Below are 15225 nucleotides of genomic sequence, written 5' to 3'. Positions count from 1 at the left end.
AACAAAAAATGTTCTTGGCACTGTCACTGAATGCGAAGTGAACTGGGTTTTGTGTCCCTGTCAGTCTGCCCTCTGAATTCGCTATACAACTTTCTGCAGCGTAGCCTAGGCGAACACCTTTCAAATAATATGTGCATAATGGCAACTATTAATGACCTTATCCATAGTGCTTTACTAACAGTAGTATTTCCCCCATAAGGCAACTATCTTTCTAACGACTATAGGCAGGGTTGCCAGGTCAAGCTACAATTTCTAGCACAATGAACACTCAAACCCGTCCCAAAAGGCCTGAAAACTAGCCCTTTTTTTTCACAGGAAGAGAGGAGTTGCTATATCTAAACCCTTTTTCCATGACGTTATCAAGCCAATTACGAAGGAATATCATAGTAACTTGTACCGACGTTAGAAGTAAAATGAGGGTTTCCTCAAAATAATAATTATTGCAAGCTATGACATTGCTTAGTCATAGCAGTCAAGCAAGTTAAATCACATCCACTGATGGAAAATGATCTGGGGAGTTTAATAAGGGCAAATTATCTTTTCTCTTGCCACATATTCAAATTCCTTTATTACGTCATAGGGCACAAAGGGAATGGTATGGGGTTTGTGGTATATGGCCAATATACCACGGCTAAGGGCTGTTCTTAAGCAGGACGCAATGGCGGAGTGTCTGGCCATGTCCCACAAACCCTCGGGGTGCCTTATTGCTATTATAAACTGGTTACCACTGTAATTAGAACAGTAAAAATGTATGTTTTGTTATACCCATAGTATATGGTCTGATATACCACGGCTTTCAGCCAATCAGCATTCAGGGCTCGAACCAGGTTTATAAATGTAAATAAATCCCCTTTGCGCACGTGCGTAAGTATAGATAAATCTGGCAGGAGAGTTTGAGTGATGAAAGTTGGACAGAGGATCTCAAAATCTCTGAGCAAGAAACACTTGGCTGAACATAAAACAACAAAAGTTTCTGTCAATTGTGCTGTTATTATGTGCCAGATGTTAAATCTACAAACCGTTATAAATAGGCCATTTGCGAGATTGAGTGGTCATTTCAATAGGCATAGGCTACAGACTAAAATCTGGTTTTATGATTGTAATTACATTTTGCCATAGTTTGCTTAGCAAAAGGCAGTTAGCCTATAGCCCCTGGTAGGCCTACATCTAATTTCAGATAGTCTACAGTAGCCTAGACAAGATGTAGGCAAGATGTAAACTGAACGATTTAGCATCTCGCTTAGTTCAAATTAACAGACTAACTTATTCATGAATAGCGAGGCGATTTCGCAAAAATAAGTGTTTCCCAATAGCCTGCTGGAATAGACTACTGAGGATGGGGTCATAATTTCAATCACTGAATTGAATATGAATAATATGTATATGAACTGAATATGCTTGTCAACAACAGCCAGTGTTTATTTTTATGAATTAGTTTTACCTGTCGCCTGATCTGACTACTGTTACCGTCAATCTAATGCGTTCATAATAACGCAAGGCTACAACAACAAACTGAAGTCATTGGCTATTTATTACATTTGTTTGCCTGTAATGCCTACTCCTGCTTCCTCCCACCGGCGTTTGACGTCGCCAGTCTACTAACCACCGGTACTGATGCTCATTCTGTTCACCAATTCCGGAGGTTACGTCACRGGCTTTCTAGGCTTCACTGAATGGGATTCATTATCATCAACCCCGTACTGTCTTGTCTGATTACACACACCTGGTTCCCATTTCCGCTGATTAGTATGCTATATATGTACCCTCTGTTCCCTCTGGCTTTGTCGGTTATTGTTCCCATGTCCCATGGTCGTGTGAGTACCTATGCGTTGGTGCAGCTGTTATGCTGCGTGCTTTATATATTGTGTATTACGGGTATCGTCCAGTGTCGTTCAATGAGGTTTACCCTCGCTCTTTTGTTTGGGTACAGCCCAGTTTTTTATTTTGGGTGTATTAAAAACCCCTATTGTGTATTCCTGCGCCTGTCTCCAAATCCTTTATACCAGCGTGACACGCACACCTGTTCCCCATCATTACGCACACCTGGTGCTCACAACACACCGAACCCGAAATGACACTCAAACGGCAACAGTCCAGTGGACGAGTTAGGCAGTGTGTTGTGAGCATGCTCCCCCCAACAGGGAGCAAAAGGCCTTCCAATATCGCACGACGAACTGGGGCCCACGATCTGAGACAATGTCTTGGGGAAGTATAAAGTATTTATTATGGATCCCCATTAGCTGCTGCCAAGGCAGAGTTCCATGTAGTCATGGCTCTATTTGGTACTGTGTGCTTTCCATAGTCTGTTCTGAACTTGGGTACTGTGAAGAGACCTCTTGTGGCATGTTTCCATCCAAGTTGTCAGGCCCAGTGGCTTGTTATTGTTGATAGACAACAATCATTTTTTCACCTCTTCCACACTAACTTTACGGAATTTAAAATGACAATGCTTGTCTTTCATAATTTGATCAGATATATTTGGTTGTGTAGTGTCAGCATTTGTTGCTGGCATGTTATGCCTAAGTTTATAATCTTGCCAATGAAAAAATCATTAAAGTAGTTGGCAATATCAGTTGGTTTTGTGATGAATGTGTGACACCCTGATCAGTTTCACCTGTCCTTATTATTGTCTCCACCCCCTCCAGGTGTCGCTTGTTATCCCTGGTGTATATATCCCTGTGTTTCCTGTCTCTCCGTGCCATTTCGTCTTGTATGTTCCAAGTCAACCAATGTGTTTTACCCGTGCGCCTGCCTTTTCTATTCTCTTTTACTAGTCCTCCCGGTTTTGACCCTTGCCTGTTTTCGGGACTCTGTACTTGTCTGCCCGACCATTCTGCCTGTCCTGACCTTGAGCCTGCCTGCCACATTGTACTATGAACTGGTTTTGACTTTTTGCCTGTCCACGACCATTCTCTTGCCTACCCCTTTTGGGTATAATAAATATCTCAAGACTCAAACCATATGCCTCCCGTGTTTGTATCTGGGTCTCGCCTTGTGCCCTTATAGAATGAGCCATCTGTTTCAATGAATGGGATACTTCCGGCGCCGACAGAGATGGCCGCCTCGCTTCGCGTTCCTAGGAAACTATGCAGTATTTTGTTTTTTTATGTGTTATTCCTTACATTGGTACCCCAGAATCTTAGGTTTCATTACATACAGTCGGGAGGAACGACTGAATATAAGAGCAACTCACTCACCATCGTTACAACCAGGAATATGACTCTCCCGAAGCGGATCCTGTGTTTTGCCTTCCACCCAGTACAATGGATCTGATCCCAGCCGGCGACCCTAAACAACGACGCCGTAAAAGGGCAAAACGAAGTGGTCTCCTGGTCAGGCTCGGAGACGGGCACAGCGCTCCACTCCTAGCGTACTATTCGCCAAGGCAGTCTCTTGACAACAAGATTGATGAAATCCGAGCAAGGGTAACATTCCAAGAGACATCAGAGATTGATAACGTTCTTTGCTTCACGGAAACATGGCTCACTCGAGAGACGCTAACGGAGTCGGTGCAGCCAGCTGGTTTCTCACGCATCGCGCCGACAGAAACAAAACATCTTTCTGTAAGAAAGGGGGCGGGGGTGTATGCCTTATGATTAACGAGACGTGGGTGTGCATCATAACAACATACAGGAACTCAAGTCATTCTGTGTCACCTGATTTATAATTCTCACATACAATGTCGACCGCATTATCTACCAAGGGAATTCTCTTCGATTATAATCACAGCCGTATATATTCCCCCCCAAGCAGACACATCGATGGCCTAAACGAACTTTATCTGACTTTATGTAAACTGGAACCACACACCCTGAGGCTGCATTCATCGTAGGTGGGATTTAACAAGGCTAATCTGAAAACAAACTCCTAATTCTATCAGCATATCGATTGTGCTACCAGGGCTGGTAAAACCTTGGATCATTGTTATACTAACTTCTGCGACGCATATAAGGCCCTCCCCGCCCTCCTTTCGGAAAAGCTGACCACGACTCCATTTTGTTGCTTCCAGCCTACAAACAGAAACTAAAACAGCAAGCTCCCGCGCTCAGGTCTGTCAACGCTGGTCCGACCAATCTGATTCCACGCTTCAAGACTGCTTCGATCACGTGGATTGGGATATGTTCCGCATTGCGTCCAACAACAACATTGACGAATACGCTGATTCGGTGAGCGAGTTCATTAGAAAGTGCATTGACGATGTCGTACCCACAGCAACGATTAAAACATTCCCAAACCAGAAACCGTGGATTGATGGCAGCATTCGCGTGAAACTGAAAGCGCGATCCATGCTTTAACCAGGGCAAGGTGACCGGAAACATGACCGAATACAAACAGTGTAGCTATTCCCTCCGCAAGGCAATCAACAAGCTAAGCGTCAGTATAGAGACAAAGTTGAGTCGCAATTCAACAGCTCAGACACAAGAGGTATGTGGCAGGGTCTACAGTCAATCACGGATTACAAAAAGAAAACCAGCCCCGTCGCGGACCAGGATGTCTTGCTCCCAGACAGACTAAATAACTTTTTTGCTCGCTTTGAGGACAATACAGTGCCACTGACACGGCCCGCTACAAAACCTGCGGGCTCTCCTTCACTGCAGCCGAGGTGAGTAAAACATTTAAACGTGTAACCCTCGCAAGGCTGCAGGCCCAGACGGCATTCCCAGCCGCGTCCTCAGAGCATGCGCAGACCAGCTGGCTGGTGTGTTTTAGGACATATTCAATCAATCCTTATCCCAGTCTGCTGTTTCCACATGCTTCAAGAGGGCCACCATTGTTCCTGTTCCCAAGAAAGCTAAGGTAACTGAGCTAAGAGCTAAACGACTACCGCCCCGTAGCACTCACTTCCGTCATCATGAAGTGCTTTGAGAGACTAGTGAAGGACCCATATCACCTCCACCCTACCTGACACCCTAGACCCACTCCAATTTGCTTACCGACCCAATAGGTCCACAGACGACGCAATTGCAACCACACTGCACACTGCCCTAACCCATCTGGACAAGAGGAATACCTATGTGAGAATGCTGTTCATCGACTACAGCTCAGCATTTAACACCATAGTAACTCCAAACTCGTCATCAAGCTCGAGACCCTTGGTCTCGACCCCGCCTGTGCAACTGGGTCCTGGACTTCCTGACGGGCCGCCCCAGGTGGTGAGGGAGGTAACGTCCCACCCCGCGATCCTCAACACTGGGGCCCCACAAGGGTGCGTTCTGAGCCCTCTCCTGTACTCCCTGTTCACCCACGACTGCGTGGCCATGCACGCCTCCAACTCAATCATCAAGTTTGCGGACGACACTACAGTGGTACGCTTGATTACCAACAACGACGAGACGGCCTACAGGGAGGAGGTGAGAGCCCTCGGAGTGTGGTGTCAGGAAAATAACCTCACACTCAACATCAACAAAACAAAGGAGATGATTGTGGACTTCAGGAAACAGCAGAGGGAGCACCCCCCTATCCACATCGACGGGACAGTAGTGGAGAAGGTGGAAAGTTTTAAGTTCCTCGGTGTACACATCACGGACAAACTGAATTGGTCCACCCACACAGACAGCGTTATGAGAAGGCGCAGCAGCGCTCTTCAACCTAGGAGGCTGAAGAAATTCGGCTTGTCACCAAAAGCACTCACAAACTTCTACAGATGCACAATCGAGAGCATCCTGTCGGGCTGTATCACCGCCTGGTACGGCAACTGCTCCGCCCACAACCGTAAGGCTCACAGAGGGTAGTGAGGTCTCACAACGCATCACGGGGGCAAACTACCGCCCTCCAGGACACCTACACACCGATGTCACGAGAAGGCCATAAACATCATCAAGGACAACAACCACCCGAGCCACTGCCTGTTACCCCGTATCATCCAGAAGGCGAGGTCAGTACAGGTGCATCAAAACAGGGACCGAGAGACTGAAAAACAGCTTCTATCTCAAGGCCATCAGACTGTTAAACAGCCACGACTAACATTTAGTGGCCGCTGCCAACATACTGACTCAACTCCAGCCACTTTAATAATGGGAATGATGGAAATTATGTAAAAATGTATCACTAGCCACTTTAAACAATGCCACTTAAATAATGTTTACATACCCTACATTACTCATCTAATATGTATATACTGTACCTATATCATCTACTGCATCTTGCCATCTTTATGTAATACATGTATCACTAGCCACTTTAAACTATGCCACTTTATGTTACATACCCTACATTACTCATCTCATATGTATAGACTGTACACTATACCATCTACTGCATCTTGCCTATGTCGTTCTGTACCATCACTCATTCATATATCTTTCTGTACATATTCTTTATCCCTTTACACTTGTGTGTATAAGGTAGAGTTGTGGAAGTTTAGGTTAGATTACTTGTTGGTTATTACTGCATTGTCGAACTAGAAGCACAAGCATTTCGCTACACTCGCATTAACATCTGCTAACCATGTGTATGTGACAAATAAAATTTGATTTGATTTGAATGATGGAGCAGAGTTTGCCTTTTTTCCCAGAATTTCATTTAAGGTCCTCCAAAGCTATTTACTAGCATTCTTTATTTCATTTATCTTGGTTTCACATGATTTCTCAATTTGCAATAAGTTTGCCAATCGGTTGTGCAGCCAGACTTATTTGCCATTCCTTTTGCCTCATCTCTCTCAACCATAAACTGTTTCAATTCCTCATCAATCCACGGGGATTTATCCGTTTTTAGTCATTTTCTTAATGGGTGCATGCTTATTAGCAACTGGAATAAGCAATTTCATAAATGTGTCAAGTGCAGTGTCTGTTTGCTCCTCATTACACACTACGGACCAACAGATATACTTTACATCAATAACATAGGAATCACTACAAAACTTACTGTGTGATCTCTTATACACTATATTAGGCCCAACCTTTGGAACTTTGGTTTTCCTAGATATGGCTACTATATTGTGATCACTACATCTGATGGATCTGGATACTGCTTTCAAGCAAATGTCTGCAGCATTAGTAAAGATGTGATCAATACATGTTGATGATTTCATTCCTGTGCTGTTTGTAACTACCCTGGTAGGTTGACTGATAACCTGAACCAGGTTGCAGGCACTGGTTACAGTTTGAAGCTTTTTCTTGAGTGGGCAGCTTGATGAAAGCCAGTCAATATTTAAATCTCGCAGAAAATATACTTCTCTGATATCGCATACATTATCAAGCATTTCACACATGTTATCCAGATACTTACTGTTAGCACTTGGTGGTCTATAGCAGCTTCCCACCAGAATGGGCTTTAGGTGACGCAGATGAACCTGTAGCCATATTACTTCAACAGTATTTAACATGAGATCCTCTCTAATCTTTACAGGAATATGCTTCTGAATATAAACAGCAACATCTCCACCATTGGCATTTCTATCCTTTCTATAAATGTTATAACCTTGTATTTCTACCACTGTATCATCAAATGTATTATCTAAGTGAGTTTCAGAGATATTCAGAATATGAATGTCATCTGTTACTAGCAAATTATTGATTTCATGAACCTTGTTTCTTAAGCTACATACATATATTAACATGGGCTATTTTGAGCACTTTTCTTCTGGGATGCTTACTTGCTTTCATTGCTTTACTGGGAAGCTTAGCAGCAGTAGATGTGCTCATGTTATTTATGTTAGTGCAGGGTGAGCTGCTCACAGTGGACTTCCTCCTAGGGCACACCGGCTTAGTGCCAACAGTATAAATCTGGTTCATAGGCACATGATTACTGCATACAATAGCTGTAGGATCAGTAGAGGCATTCGGGGCAGTTAAAGGGACATACATTAGGTTACTTATATTGTGTCTACTGACCCCCCTGGTGTAGTGTACAATTTCTGAAGCATTATGACAACTCTGCGTCAGAATGGTAGAGATTAGCTGAGCTGGGCTTGAGTCATTGATAAGTCATTGTCTCAACGCAGCCTTATAGTGCTGTGAAAGGATCCTGGATCCCATCCTCCTTATAAAACGTGTTTTGTTTCCAAAAGGTATTGAAATTGTCAACAAAAGTTACAACCATTGAGTTGTAATAATCACGTAGCCAGTTGTGAAGAGAAAGAATCCTGGTAAAGTGTTTAATGCCGCAATTCAGAGATGGCAGAGGGCCAGATATGATGGGTCTTTTGTTAGTGTTTAGCAGAGAGTCAGTCAACTCTTTAAAATTCTGTTAAAACTTTTCAGAACTGCCCTTCATAATGTCATTAAAACCCACATGGACTACGATAGAATCAATTTCCATGTCCTGGCGTAGTACATTCGGGAGCTGCTTAGTAATGTAATTTACTCGAGTTACGGGGTAAGACATTGTTTTTGCACCAGGAATGGTCACATTTCTTACCATGGAGCTGCCCAGAATCATGGCTGGCGAGAAGGACCTCCYACAGATGGAGAAGCCCTGCTCGATTGAGAGCAGGGAAGTAAGGTTGTCGACGTCGAATTCGAATTCGTAGTTGTAGGCACTGCGGCCGCAGACACAGGCACCCCCGGCGACGAAGGTGCAGGAACATCAGGATCCAGGACGGCGATGCTATTCGTTGGTTGTATCCTCCCCGGGCCTCTCGTTGGGAGTGTAGACTGCTTTGCGGGAAGTTGCTGTTTTCGGCTTCCATGGCTCGTGACATGCGACCATCGTTGATTGTCTTGCTCCTCTTGCTCCGTCCAGCCACCGTCGTAGAAAATGTAAACATTCCACTCTGCGTTTTCCCCAGTTTCTTACGTATGCTGGCGACCTGCGTGATCAATGAAGTCACCTCCAAGCCTATAATCCTTGGCAAGTAAACAATTGCCGCTTTGGAACTCAGCCCTGGAACCGTGTAGTCGAAAGATATGGGTAATCATGAGCTGTCTCCTTCGCTGAGGGCAACTTGGGTAAGACAATGAAATGGGCTGCTTTGGAGAACCAATCGACAACCACCAGGATATTGGATGGAGGTAACCTTGTGATAAAGTCTACAGCCGGTTGGGACAAGGACTGGCTTGGGATGGGCAGAGGTTGGAGAAACCCAGCCGGTCGATGTCATGAGGACTTGCTTAGGGCACAGGTGGAACAGGCCGCAACAAAGGATCTCACATCCTCAATCATGTTAGGCCACCAGAATTTCCGCCTCAGGAACTCCAGTGTCCAATTAACCCCTGGATGCTCATTTAATTTAGAGGAGTGTCCCCATTGTAGCACTTGAGAATGGGCTGATCTTGGAACATAAAGTATGTTAGTGGGACCCTCGCCGGGGTCAGGTTCTCGGGTCTGGGCTTGTCGTACCGTGGTCTCTATTTTATAGATGACATCACCAAAGTCGAGGATCGGTAGGATGGTCAGTTTTACGAGGGTATGTTTGGCAGCATGAGTGAAGGATGCTTTGTTGCGATATAGGAAGCCGATTCTAGATTTAATTTTGGATTGGAGATGCTTAATGTGAGTCTGAAAGGAGAGTTTACAGTCTAACCAGACACCCACTACTCAGAAGCCGTCCAGAGTAGTGATGCTGGACGGGCGAGCAGGTGCGGGTGCAGGTGCGGACAGTGATCGATTGAATAGCATGCATTTAGTTTTACTTGCGTTTAAGAGCAGTTGGAGGCCACAGAAGGAGAGTTGTATGGCATTGAAGCTCGTCTGGAGGTTAGTTAACACAGTGTCCGAAGAGGGGCCAGAAGTATACAGAATGGTGTCGTCTGCATAGAGGTGGATCAGAGAATCACCAGCAGCAAGAGCAACATCATTGATGTATACAGAGAAGAGAGTCGGCCCGAGAATTGAACCCTGTGGCCCACCCATAGAGACTGCCAGAGGTCCGGACAACAGGCCCTCCGATTTGACACACTGAACTCTATCAGAGAAGTAGTTGGTAAACCAGGCGAGGCAATCATTTGAGAAACCAAGGCTGTCGAGTCTGCCAATAAGAATGTGGTGATTGACAGAGTCGAAAGCCTTGGCCAGGTCGATGAATATGGCTGCACAGTAATGTCTCTTATCGATGGCGGTTATGATGTTGTTTAGTACCTTGAGCGTGGCTGAGGTGCAACCATGACCAGCTCTGAAACCAGATTGCATAGCAGAGAAGGTACGGTGGAATTCGAAATGGTCGGTAATCTGTTTGTTGACTTGGCTTTCGAAGACCTTAGAAAGACAGGGTAGGATAGATATAGGTCTGTAGCAGTTTGGGTCTAGAGTGTTACCAGAGGGGGATGACCACGGCAGCTTTCCAATCTTTGGGATCACGAAAGAGAGGTTGAACAGGCTAGTAATAGGGGTTACAACAATTTCGGCAGATTATTTTAGAAAGAGAGGGTCCAGATTGGATTTGGGTGAAGGAGAAATGGTGTGGCCATTGGCGGGTTGCTGTGGAGGGTGCCGGGCAGTTGACCGGGGTAGGGGTAGCCAGGTGGAAAGCATGGCCAGCCGTAGAGAAATGCTTATTGAAATTCTCAATTATAGTGGATTTATCGGTGGTAACAGTGTTTCCTAGCCTCAGAGCAGTGGGCAGCTGGGAGGAGGTGCTCTTATTCTCCATGGACTTTACAGTGTCCCAGAACTTTTTTGAGTTAGTCCTACAGGATGCAAATTTCTGTTTGAAAAGCTAGCCTTAGCTTTTCTAACTGCCTGTGTATATTTGTTCCTAACTTCCATGAAAAGTTGCATATCACGGGGGTTATTCGATGCTAATGCAGAACGCCACAGGATGTTTTTGTGCTGGTCAAGGGCAGACAGGTCTAGATTAAATCAGGGACTATATCTATTCCTAGTTCTACATTTTTTTGTGGGGTATGCTTATTTAAGATGGTGAGGAAGGCACTTTTAAAGAATAGCCAGCCATTATCTACTGACGGGATGAGGTCAATGTCATTCCAGGATACCCTGGCTAGGTCGATTAGAAAGGCCTGCTCGCAGAAGTGTTTTAGGGAGCGTTTGACAGTGATGAGGGGTGGTCGTTTGGTCGCAGACCCATTACGGATGCAGGCAATGAGGCAGTGATCGCTGAGATCTTGATTGAAAACAGCAGAGGTGTATTTGGAGGGCGAGTTAGTTAGGATGACATCTATGAGGGTGCCCGTGTTTACGGATTTGGGGTTGTACCTGGTAGGTTCATTGATAATTTGTGTGAGATTGAGGGCATAAAGCTTAGATTGTAGGATGGCCGGGGTGTTAAGCATGTCCCAGTTTAGGTCACCTAGTAGCACGAGCTCAGAAGATAGATGGGGGGCATTCAATTCACATATGGTATCGAGGGCACAGCTGGGGATAGAGGGAGGTCTATAGCAAGCGGCAACAGTGAGAGACTTGTTTCTGGAAAGGTCCATTTTTAGAAGTAGAAGCTCAAATTGTTTGGGTACAGACTTGGATAGTAAGACAGAACTCTGCAGGCTATCTTTGCAGTAGATTGCAACACCGCCCCCTTTGGCAGTTCTATCTTGGCGGAAAATGTTATAGTTAGCGATGGAGATTTCAGGGTTTTTGGTGGTTTTCCTAAGCCAGGATTCAGACACGGCTAAGACGTCCGGGTTGGCAGAGTATGCTAAAGCAGTGAATAAAACAAACTTAGGGAGTAGGCTTCTAATGTTAACATGCGTGAAACCAAGGCTTTTACGGTTACAGAAGTCAACAAATGAGAGCACCTGGGGAGTGGGAGTGGAGCTAGGCATTGCAGGACCTGGATTAACCTCCACATCACCAGAGGAACAGAGGAGAAGTAGGATAAGGGTACGGCTAAAGGCTATACGAACTGGCCGTCTAGCACGTTCGGAACAGAGAGTAAAAGGAGCAGGTTTCTGTTCATGATAGCATAGATTCAAGGCATAGTGTACAGACAAAGGTAAGGTAGGATGTGAGTACATTGGAGGTAAACCTACGCATTGAGTAATGATGAGACAGATATAGTCTCTAGAGACGTTTAAACCAGGTGATGTCATCGCATATGTGGAACAACATGGTTGGTTAAGGCATATTGAGCAGGGCTAGAGGCTCTACAGTGAAATAAGACAGTAATCACTAACCAGGACAGTAATGGACGAGGCATATTGATAATAGAGAGAGGCATGCGTAGCCAAGTGAACATATGGGTCCAGTGAGTGGTTGGGCTGACTGGGGACACGGCGATTTAGACAGTTAGCAGGCCGATGCTAACAAGCTAACAGTTAGTAGGCCGGGGCTAAACAAGCTAGCAGTTAGCAGACCGGGGCTGGCAAGCTAGCAGTTAGCAGACCGGGTTAGCAAGCAAGCAGTTGGCAGACCGGGGCTAGCAGTTAGCAGACCGGGGCAGGCAAGCTAGCAGTTAGCAGACCGGGCAAGCAAGCTAGCAGTTAACAGACCGGTGCTAGCAAGTTAGCCTTTGGGGGACGTCGCGATGGGGGTAAGTCTGTTTTTCCCTCTTCGTGCGGTGACGTCGATAGACCAGTCGTGGAATTAGAAGGGTTCCAAGTAGCTCTAGGTAGCTAGTAGGCCGCGGTTAGCAGAATGGGCCTTCAGCGGACGTCGCGCCTGAGGGGCCTGTTGGAATCCTCGGGCAGATTATGTCGGTATTCCAGTTGTAGAGGATTGGCGGGGTTCCGTGCCCATACCGGCAGTAGAAGGGGTCTGGCTATTGTAGCCCAGGAGTGGGCTTCGGTGGTAGCACAGGAGCCCTGGCCGGGCTAGCTTCAGGCTAATTGGTGCTTGCTCCGGGATGGAAACGCTAGCCAGGAGTAGTCACCCGGGATTGCGGTTAGCTAGTTGCGAAGATCAAAATGTTTTGTAATAATAGGTCCGTTATGCTCTGGTTTGAGTCACGTTGTTCGAACTGGCGAGAGCTTTCCGAGCTAAAGGTTAGCTGATGACCGCTAGCAATGGTTTGCTGACTGATAGGTAGTTAGCTAGCTTCAGTTGAGGGATTCCAGATCCGAAGTAAATAGAAATACTTTAGAAAAAACCCCAGGTTGCAGGAGAGTATTTAGAAGTTGAGGTTTAGGAAAATATTTTTWAAAGATATGCGAAGAAAAATATGTAAAAAGATATATACAAGGGACACGACAGCACAAAGACAAAGACGTCTGACTGCTACGCCATCTTGGATTATGAGTATGAGTGTATACGGGGAAGCCAGATGGAGGAGCCCCTGAGAAGAACCAAGGGATGCGGGTTGTCCTGGACGTGACACAGGGACTCCGTGGCCACAACATCACATGCAATAACTTTTTTTACTTCGCACAAGCTGGGACAGGAGCTCCTCAAGAGGGAACTGTAAGGGCACAAGGCGAGACCCACATGCAGACACAGGAGGCAGATGGTTAGAGTACAAGATGTTTATTAACAATCCAAAAGGGGTAGGCAAGAGAATGGTCGTGGACAGGCAAAAGGTCAAAACCAGTTCAGCGTTCCAGAGGGGCAGGCAGGCTCGAGGTCAGGGCAGGCAGAATGGTAAGGCAGGCAGGAATGGAGTCCAGAAAAACAGGCAAAGGTCAAAACCGGGAGGACTAGTAAAAGAGAATAGAAAAGGCAGGAGCACGGGAAAAATACTCTGGTTGACTTAAACATCCAAGACGAACTGGTACAGAGAGACAGGAAACACAGGGATAAATACACTGGGGAAAATAAGCGACACCTGGAGGGGGTGGAGACAATCACAAGGACAGGTGAAACAGATCAGGGTGTGACAGGAACAGTACGACAAAACAAGCCAGAACTCCTACCTCAGCTGTTGAATACACAGAACAGACCTATCAATTCCTCTAAGTTTGTGTTCACGGCCGACACGTCCCTTGTGTCCTACGTGCCAAAGTAAGGCAAAAATGTGGTACTCATGAGTACGCTGCATAGGGATGGGAGAATCTGTGGCCAGGAACATCAAAAGCAGCATTCATAATGGATTACAGTGACACAAAAGGAGTGGTGGACAATTTAGACAAGCTGGTGACTGGCTACAGCTGCAAAAGAAGAACCCTACGCTGGCCACTTATGATATTCTTCAACATCTTGGACATCTCGGCGTACAACGTGTTTGTCATCTGGATGGTGTTGAACCCAGATTGGAACAGAGGGAAGCTCCAGAGGAGACAGTTCTCAAATCCAGAGGCAACATATCCCAAGGACCCCATCTTCTGCAGCCATCATGAGGAGGATTCCGTAAGAAGATGCTGGTGTCCCACCCGCCCGACCCACAGAACCAACAACTCCAATACCGGAAGTAAGTGTGAGTGATGTTGTTGCATGTGTGTGTGTCTGACTCTCCTACCTTGGCCTGCTGTAACGATATATGTGAGTGAGATGTTAGTAAAATTCATGAACTAAGTGTGTTCATCATTCTATATTGCAGCCGGTAGCAACAAGAAGAACCGCTGTGATGTGTGTGGACCCAAGATGGACAGGAAGACACATTACACATGCATCAAGTGCAAGGAATACATTTGCAACACACACACAGTAAAACTCTGTCCCTCAGGTGGTGTGTAGACCAGCCTTAATTTGTGTTCAATGGGGCTCATTAATAATTTCCATAAAATACTGTATGAAAAATGTGTCCTTCCAATTTGTTCAGTTCAAAGTAATAAACATCAATAGTGATGAAAACCTTGTTAAATTTATGTTTGTTCAGGATAAACCTGATTTATTCCACCCATGTCTTGATTATAATTGATTTTTACCTCCAAAAAACGAATGGTGCTTTTATTGATAAATGTGGCCTAGCAGAAGTAAATGTCAAATATTAACCATGCATGCTGTCTATATTGCTTGTAATTGATATAAGTCAACATTTAAGTATTTTTTTTTTACGTACATTGTTATGGCTGTATTGTTTCTACTTTATTTATTTAAAAAATATTTATTCTCGAAATTAAATGTAGAGATTATTCTCTAAATAATGACACTTTATTCATCAAATTTTATTTTGACTTAATTCTCGAAATATTGCTTATTCTCGAAATTGTACTAATTTTTTTTTAAGTACTCTCCAAGCAAAAATGTTTTATCCAAGAACCACCACCCATCGCTGTTTATTTGTTTCTTTTTGCTTGGCCATAATTGGCCATAAAACATTTACGGAGTAAATACGAAGACTGAGTGGAGTAGTTTAGAGTTACAGTCAATTTAAACACGACTGTATTTCACTCATTGTTTAAATTCAGCCGCCAGGTGGCGACATTTACCATCCTGTAAAATGTCACTGAAGAGAAAAGGGAAGGTTTAAAAAAAATATTACTGGCACGTTAACCTACCAGCTCACCGCAGGTCAGTACA

Source organism: Salvelinus sp. IW2-2015, linkage group LG8 (assembly GCF_002910315.2).
Source record: "Salvelinus sp. IW2-2015 linkage group LG8, ASM291031v2, whole genome shotgun sequence".
NCBI lineage: Eukaryota > Metazoa > Chordata > Actinopteri > Salmoniformes > Salmonidae > Salvelinus > Salvelinus sp. IW2-2015.
Note: the sequence above shows the minus strand (reverse complement) of the source record.